Genomic DNA, 5,426 nt, shown 5'->3' with positions numbered 1-5,426 from the left:
TGTCTCACTCTGTCACCCCGGCTGGAGTGCGGTAGCACAATCTCCACTCACCGCAACCTCTGCCTTCCAGGTTCAAGTGATTCTCATGCCTCGGCCTCTCAAGTAGCTGGGATTACAGGTGCCTGCCATGACACGTGGCTAATTTTTGTATTTTCAGTAGAGACAGTGTTTCACCATGTTGGTCAGGCTGGTTTCCAACTCCTAACATCAAGTGATCCGCCCGTCTCAGCCTCCCAAAGTGCTAAAATTACAGGCGTGAGCCACCGCTCCGGCCTAATTTTTGTATTTTTAGTAGAGGCAAAATTCTGTCATGTTGGCCAGGCTGGTCTCAAACTGCTGGCCTCAAGTGATCCTCCCATCTTGGCCTCCCAAAGTAGTAGGATTACAGGCAGGAGCCAGTGCACCCGGCCATGATTTTTAATAACTGTACTGTTATTATGAACGTCATATGTACTGTCTATGAATGTTATGTTTTGGGAAATACATAGTGAAGTATTTAGAGGTAAAAGGGTAACTTTTGCCTCTAAATACTTTAAGTCTACAACTTACTATTAAGTAGTTCAGAAAATAGGTAATAACACATAGGAATATAAAGCAATGTCACAGAATGTCCACATTTAGAGAATCTGAGAAACCTTTGGCTTATTCTTGAAACTTTTCTGCAAGTCTGAAACTATATCTAAATATTTTTTAAAATTAGAGAACGTGTGCATGCGAATAGAAATGTAGGTAAATTCCCTGGGATTAGCTTCATGATGGCATTTTCCTTAAACACAGGGATGAAATGACGCAAGCCTGCATGGGCAGTAATATTGGTCTTCTCAAAATGTTTTCCTCACAGAGCTTCTGTTTTAGAATACTGGGAAAAAAAAAAAAAAAAAAAAGCCATTTTGAAGGCTCTCTCAAGACCAGCTCATTAATCAAGTTCTACAGAAGCGCCAACATAATCAAGCCCTTTTCACTGCAGATTTGTGCTATTTTTTTCTCAGTGAAAGTCAAAGCCTCCTGACACCATGAGTAGTTGATGATGTCGTAGCAACTTTTCTGGAATACTAAGCTAAAAAACAGCTTTTCATTTAAAAACAATAACGGGATGAAACAGTCTTGGTGGAAAGCCTCAGCCTCCACTCTGCCTCATTGAATTCTTGAGATGTTAAGTCCTGGGCTGGGGATCAGTGGGTCAGTTGGTCCCACACTGCCTTCAAGTCCATTCCTGCGTGCATTTGAAGAGATGCTGGCTGAGAACGCTCCCTCTTAAGCAGGCAGCAAATTAAAGAGACTTGCAGGGTTGATGGTTCTTTGTCATACACATCTCATCTTTCTAGTGCGCTACACTTTACAAAAAGCTCTTGTGTATTATTTTGTTTCATCCTTTCCCTGAAGTGATTTAAAAAAACAAAACCCTAAAATTTAGTTTAACAGCAATACTACAAAATATCCAGTTTTAAAAACTGGGATGCACTATAACATCTGCCCTTGGCTCTGATCTAGTTGGAAACAGGACTTACCCAAGCAGATAAACACCTTGTGACAGAATACACTAAATGAAAAAAGTAGCTACATGAGTAAGGTGGTTAGGTAAATAATTCTATAAGGAGCTCAGTAGAAATACAATGTTCTTTTCTCTTTGAATTTGTCCACATCCATTTCTTTAAGCCTTATCTTCAAGGCAAACTCTACCAAGTAGCTCTGGTTTCACAGGCGTGTTTACAAGACATCACAGGGAATGAAGGATGAGGCCTGTTCACATGCAACGCTACCCCTGGGGCAGACAGCATCAAGAGGTCTCCTGGCACCGTTGCTCCAAAAGACCAACCACACTGACCTTCTCACGTGCGCCCCATCATTCATGTTTCTTCAAAGAAAACAGTAAATTAGCAGTCCACACTTCAGCAAAGAACCCCCAAAACAAAGGCCCTAGCCTATATTCAAAAACAAAATTTCCCTTAAAGAAAGCATGTTTTCAACCAAAGAAAAATTAGGCTCAATTCTAGGACAACCGATAGCAAACAATTCTACATGCACTGGCCAATCCCACAGCACCTACATTCCAAAACAAACTCAGGCTCTGCTCTCACCTTTTAGAGATAAGAACCAGAGTTAGCAAGCAGCAGAACCATGATTCACACCGAAGTCAACCCACTCTCTCCTCAATCCCACTGGCTTCCCCATGGTCCACACAACCCACTGGGAACGATGAACCCGTCAGAATTTCTCTTCAACACCCAAATCTACCCCACCCCCATTCCCTTGGTTTAAATGCCCTGGGGGCAGGTGACAAATCAAATTCCATTCTTAGGCAGCTTCCCAACAGAAGACACATTCAGTGGCAAAGCAAAAGAGGAGAAAATGGGTTCTAATACCTTTAGGTCTATCTTACCCAGAGGAACGTTTTCATGGTCCGGCATTATGGATGAACTCAGGGCAGGAAGAACCCATCATTATGTAATGTCAGGGGGCAGGCGACAGGCGGAGGGAGGCGAGCCCATCAACACTCCCTTCCTTTGCCCACAAAGACACAAATTTACCTCTGACATTTCGAATGTCTGTCTTCTGGGGCCTACCCATTCCTGGCTGGCTTTTCAAGAGACAGCCACAGATCCCTGCATATTTCTCAGGCCTCAATTAATGGACAACAAAGCCAGAAAGAAATAAAATATAGAAAGCAAAGATGCTAGAAATGTTGTCGAGGTCTAAGGGCGTGCAGAAAAGGGAAGAGTTTCGAGGATGGAGACCAGATTTCCTACACGGAGATGCATGCTTACTTTTACCCGGTTATGTTTACACCTAAAACACCGCAAGGCCTCCGGCGTCAGGAGCCCGTAGACCCAGCCCTGGAGCCGCACAGGGCAGGCGCTGCGACTGCATCCCGCGGACCCACGCCGGCTGGGTACCCGGCCCCCTGCCGGGGCGGCCAGGTCCTCACAGGGCTCGGGGTCGGCCGGGTTCGAATTGTTCTCAAAAGACGCCACCGCAGGTAGACCACTGGCACCGCTAAGCCGTGCAATTTCCATGACAACCGCGGGCACCGTCCCCGTCCGGCCCAGCGGGGACCAGGACGCGCCCCCCACGCCTGTTGTCAGTCCCTGGCCCCGGCTTCCGCGGCGGCCGCGTAGCCTCCGGCCCGGCCCGACCCACGTACCTGGCGCTTCCCGGCCCCCGGCGCCAGCTGCCCCGCCGTCCCGCCGGGCCGAGTGCTGGAGCCCCGCAGCAGCAGCGCTGCTGCCTGGTTGTGAAGTCACGGGCTGCGGCCCCGACCTCAAGTGCTGGTCCTCCCGCCCGGGCCCGAAGAACCTGACCCGGCCGCGAACCACCCGCGCGCGCCGCAGACCTAGCCAGCCGCCGCCGCTCTAGAGGCCGGGCGCAGCCCCGCCCAGGCCCCGCCCCCTCGCCGCGCACGCGCGCTGAGGCGCGGCCCGCGCCTTGCGACCCCCGCCCCGGGAGCGGCCAGAGCTGGGTCGGCCTCCCGAGGCAGAGGGGCGGGTGACCGAGCTACCCGCGCCAATTCCTACTTCTGGGTTCCCAGAAGATCCCACCCTATCCTGTGACTGCTTCACTTGCAAGGAGTTCTTGAACTTCTGGACTTGACTGAGCGACTTCATCTTCACCCTGTCATTCACTGCTTCTGAAGCCCTGACGGATCCCCAAGGGAAGGTTTCCTGGAGGAGCTGCGACCCGGGGGCGCGCCCCCAACCTTTTGCCCTCCGGACAAGAGCACTTCCTGAAGTGCAGACTTACTCCCCAGGAGATGTTTAGGAAATCGAACATTCCAACCAGACACAAGCAAAAAATTAAAATCTTAATACTTTGAAAATACAGACTGGCAAAAAGAAGAGGATTGCTAACCTCTGAGTTTATGTCCTTCCAGACCTATTCTGGCCTGTGTCCATAAGTGTGCACTAAACAGACTTACAGCAAACATCAGTCCTTACACTTTGCTCCCAAATTTCCATTTTTCTATAGAGAAAAAGAGTAATCAGAAGTTTTGGAAGAAATTTTTCGCTTTCATTTGACTTTAAAACAACATTTCGGTCGGGTGCGGTGGCTCACGCCTGTAATCTCAACACTTTGGGAGTCCGAGGAGGGCAGATCACCTAAGGTCAGGAGTTCAAGACCAGCCTGACCAACATGGAGAAACCCCGTCTCTACTAAAAATACAAAATTAGCCAGGCATTGTAGCACACGCCTGTAATCCCAGCTACTTGGGAGGCTGAGGCAGAATTACTTAAACCCGGGAGGCGGAGGTTGCAGTGAGCCAAGATCGTGCCATTGCACTCCAGCCTGGGCAACGAGAGCAAAACTCCGTCTCAGAAAAAAAAAAAAAAAAAAAAAAATTATCCCTGAGCAAGGGTAAATACTGAACTGAACATATCCTTATCTTTGAGTTTCAACATTTTATCCGAAAAAAATATTCTTAGAACTATTTTAATTCAATAAACCATAATACTTCTCAGGCAGAGCATTTATACATAAAGTTTGCTTCAAAAAGAAAAGAGATTGGCCGGATGTGGTGGCTCATGCCTGTTATCCCAGCATTTTGGAAGGCTAGGGTGGGCGGATCATGAGGTCCGGAGATCGAGACCATCCTGGTCAACATGGTGAAACCTTGTCTCAAAAAAGAGAAAGAAAGAGATTAACCAGTTAGGAAGGGAAATTAAACAAGTATTCTCTGATATCATTTAGAATTAGGTCTGATTCTCCTCAGGTACCAAAAACCAAATACAGACAATAGTCTGGAATAAAACAAATGTAAAACCAGTTTTTTGGGGAGCCTGAGGCAGGAGCATCAGTTGGGCAGAGGAGTTTGAGGCTACAGTGCCAACCTGAGAGACAGAACAACACCTTGTCTGAAAGAGAGAGAGAGAGAGGGAGGGAGGGAGGGAAGGAAGGAAGGAAGGAAGGAAGGAAGGAAGGAAGGAAGGAGGGAAAAAAAAGAAAGAAAAGATAGATGCCCTAGTTTTAAATTTTTATTTCTTTTCTGACGTTTTATTTCTCTTCTGAAAAGTAACTTAGTAATAAAACAGTTCCTTCTTATTGTTTCTGCAGCTAAGTGGAAGGAAATATTGACAGAACCTTGACTCCACAGTACAAAGTTAAAGCCAAGAAAATCAAATTTGTAGAAATGCAAAAATACTTTTATATTTTATTTTTTTAATTACTGTGACCAATTAGTTTGCTTGGAACAGCCCCAGTTTACATATTTTTGCCAGCAAAATTATTAATAGAATCCTGTTTCACTCTCAAAAGCATTCTGTTCAAACAATAAATTTTATGGCCATGCTATTGGTAATCAAGCTAAGAGAGTTGTTAAACACTAACTTTTAAAAAAGAAAAAAAATTAAATTTATAAAGATTTAAAAATAGACATCAGTCTAATTTCAGTATTCATTTAGTACAGTAACACCCTGAAAGAGGATCAGCTTCCA

General features: G+C 46.3%; 1 protein-coding gene across 16 annotated transcripts in view; it reads right to left on the bottom strand.

The window, feature by feature from the left end:
• INPP4A (inositol polyphosphate-4-phosphatase type I A) overlaps window positions 1–3,355 on the bottom strand; it is a 158,748-nt gene extending 155,393 nt beyond the window's left edge. For 15 of the 16 annotated variants that reach the window (XM_032255365.1, XM_032255374.1, XM_032255369.1 and 12 more), the window contains exon 1: window positions 3,143–3,355. The gene's annotated coding sequence lies outside the window, so the exon portion shown is untranslated. The remainder of the gene's footprint in view (window positions 1–3,142) is intronic. The other variant, XM_032255372.1, reaches the window with a different exon arrangement.
• Window positions 3,356–5,426: the final 2,071 nt, after the last annotated feature.

The sequence above is a fragment of the Sapajus apella genome, unplaced genomic scaffold (assembly GCF_009761245.1).
Source record: "Sapajus apella isolate SASKATOON/1434 unplaced genomic scaffold, GSC_monkey_1.0 scaffold89, whole genome shotgun sequence".
NCBI classification, from domain to species: domain Eukaryota; kingdom Metazoa; phylum Chordata; class Mammalia; order Primates; family Cebidae; genus Sapajus; species Sapajus apella.
This window is presented reverse-complemented; position numbering and strand designations above follow the sequence as displayed.